The sequence below is a fragment of the Xiphophorus couchianus genome, chromosome 9, assembly GCF_001444195.1.
Source record: "Xiphophorus couchianus chromosome 9, X_couchianus-1.0, whole genome shotgun sequence".
NCBI classification, from domain to species: domain Eukaryota; kingdom Metazoa; phylum Chordata; class Actinopteri; order Cyprinodontiformes; family Poeciliidae; genus Xiphophorus; species Xiphophorus couchianus.
The window spans coordinates 9,576,732-9,579,735 of NC_040236.1; the positions used below are offsets into that span (position 1 = coordinate 9,576,732).

At 37.7% G+C, this 3,004-nt stretch overlaps 1 long non-coding RNA gene across 1 annotated transcript; it reads right to left on the reverse strand.

Annotated features, from left to right (window-relative positions):
* Positions 1-545: 545 nt before the first annotated feature.
* On the reverse strand, positions 546-1,578 carry LOC114150451 (uncharacterized). Its single transcript, XR_003596750.1, has 2 exons — positions 1,497-1,578; positions 546-1,092 (listed from the first exon to the last, which is right to left on the reverse strand). It is a non-coding gene; the product is annotated as an uncharacterized LOC114150451 (long non-coding RNA).
* Positions 1,579-3,004: the final 1,426 nt, after the last annotated feature.

Here is a 3,004-nt window from a genome sequence, read left to right on the forward strand (position 1 = left end):
CTTTTACTTTAACCTTGTTCTTCAATGCTCTCTGTGTCCCGCAGTACCGATATGTATTTTTCATTTGTCCTACAATGGCGGTGGCTCTTTAAGTAACTTCGAAGTCGATGTGCAGGTGTGTACACCTACAGAGATAGGCGGGTTTGGAAGTGGCCATGCAGGTTTCACAATGGGTGTTTTGTATGTGACCTGTAAACATATCAGTGGGTGTGGTGAACAAAGCTGAACCAGGTGTGTTGAAATGTTGATTCTATCCAATTTGGTCCAGGAGTTTTGCAGTTTGTTAGCAACCCATAGACACGTGACCTATTTGACAACAAAGTGTCTGCAGTGCTTTAGTTTTAGCTTCCAGAATGTGTTTCATCTGATATTTTAGTTTAATCTAAAAAGATTTTGATTTAAATTTTTTGATGTCTTAAGGTGCATTGATGAAAATGATTGCAGAAAAATGGACTAAATAGTGCATTAGTGTTGCAGAATGAGCTCAATGCTTAGCTGATGCAGGAAAAAAAATGTCCTTCTTATGCATGAACCCTGACTCAGCAGATTTGAAAATATACCATTTATTTTATTCATACTTTCCAATATTATTTCATGAACTACCAGCAGGAATGCAGTTGATTTTGCCGAAGAGACCACATGAGAGCAGTAACTCATTGCAGAAAACAGAACTATGAAATTATCAAATGAATAAAGGGATTGAACTTCTCTCTCCTGCGTCTTAGAATTTGAAGCTTTGCACAGTACAGTGGCACAACATACATTTCACCTGTTTTGTTTACAATAATTTAGAAAATTTGGGAACAATAACTATTCAAAACCATTTCAAATCATCATTTTTACATATTCAGAAATTGCAATGCAAAAACAAGCTATAGAAGCACACAACAATCTGCTAAATCATTTGCGAATTTAAAAACGTAGCTCCTCTGAGTTGAAAAGCAAATCATCTCAAAACACTTTAATAACCCCCCAAAATTTGACCCATACTGTTAGGCAATGAAACAGAAACAAGAACAGATGTTCCTAAGACTGTGATCATCTTCAGATGAAACCGGACTTCATCTGCATCCTTATTGGTCTCCTGATCGCCTGCAAAAACATACATTTGTCAAATAAAACACAATATCTACTGATTATTTCAATTTTCACTTCTAAATGTATTGTCATGATCAACCTTTTTACTGCAGAACAATCTAACATTGTAATATTTTTTCTGCATTTTCTGCCATAAAAGCCATAGAATGAAAACTACAGAAAAGGGAATCAGAAAAAGAATAAGAATTGTACAAGTCAGCTTTTCAGAAGATCTACTGTCTGTAAAGTTACTGCTCTAAAGCAATGGAATAGAATAGAATAGAATAGAATAGAATAGAATAGATAAATGAATTATATGTGTTATAGATAACATGGTACATTGATAAAACGTGATTTAATATTTCTAACAGTTCATGTCTTCAGAAAATTGCAATACAATCCAAAAAAATAAATCTTACCTTTCAGAATGTTTGCATTCTTAATCCTGTACACAGAAAGGAGTTCCTGATCCTGAATTCTAATTTAAGAAGAAATGCCTTAGAAAAATGCACAGTGGCGCAGTTGGTAGCACTGTTGCCTTGCAGCAAGAAGGTCCTGGGTTCGATTCCCGGCCGGGGTCTTTCTGCATGGAGTTTGCATGTTCTCCCTGTGCATGCGTGGGTTCTCTCCGGGTACTCCGGCTTCCTCCCACAGTCCAAAAACATGACTGTCAGGTCAATTGGTTTCTCTAAAATTCTCCCTAGGTGTGAGTGTGTGTGTGAATGGTTGTTTGTCCTGTATGTCTCTGTGTTGCCCTGCGACAGACTGGCGACCTGTCCGGGGTGTACCCCGCCTCTCGCCCGGAACGTAGCTGGAGATAGGCACCAGCAACCCTCCCGACCCCATTAGGGACAAGGGTGAACAGAAAATGGATGGATGGATGGATGCCTTAGAAAAAGCTTTCTTCTTCCTAAAATCAATGAGCTCAAGAGAGAATAAACTTCTGCTGTCTGTTCATCATCATGTGAAGTGAATAATTTTTGGCAAGTGGGGAGTGGTTTAGGGTTTTATGATGTTTTTTAAAGAGTGTTGGATGGATCAGCCAGAAAAATAGCACCACCTACAGAAACTAAGGAGGAAAAAGAAGTAAACTCTAATAACAAATCATCTAAGAAATATAAAGGTAAAAGCTTCACCAATAAAACAGATCAAAGATATGCTTATGTTTGATTATTAAGATACAGTAAAATCCTCAGCAATTAATGTTGAGCTCATGATACCTCTTTGTTTGCATTTTAAGATTTGCCGGATATGAAATCATCTAGGAATTCAAACTACTTCAGATCCACTGAGAATGATGTTGTGGCTTGTGTTAACTGTTGCTGCTAAAACAAACCACTCCATCATTTTCATTTCACTGTTTATAATCCAGCATTATATTTTTAGACTCAGACACAGGTCTGGAAATGTTTTATGATGAATCACAGGCTTGTGTCGCTGTACGTTCAGGTCATGATGAGAGGTGTGGAAAAAAAAGCCTGCACAGCACAGAAACTGAGTTCACAGAAAAAAACCATTATTCAAGCTGAGAGTCACTTAATGCCTGTCTATGAATCATGACTATTCATACTTGGAGAACAGTGGGGTTTTACATCCAGACTGTACATTATCTTACTGATGCACCACTGGGAATGCAAGGACAGAGCTACACAATTACAACTATGTTCTTCTGCACCACATAAAAGAGGTTTTGTCAGATAAATTATACATTCTTTGTTAAATTAGCATCAATTTAAAGACTTTATCCAGATTATGATTGGTGGGATGTAGCATGCTCAGCCACATTCTCTTTCCTACCACCTATATTTCATGGTACTGCTGCCCAAAGTTCTTCATGGAAGGGTCTTACTGAATGATTCACCAACCATACATTAGCGATATCCTCCCTTCACTCACACCTGCAACCCTTTAGCTCATCAGTCTAGGT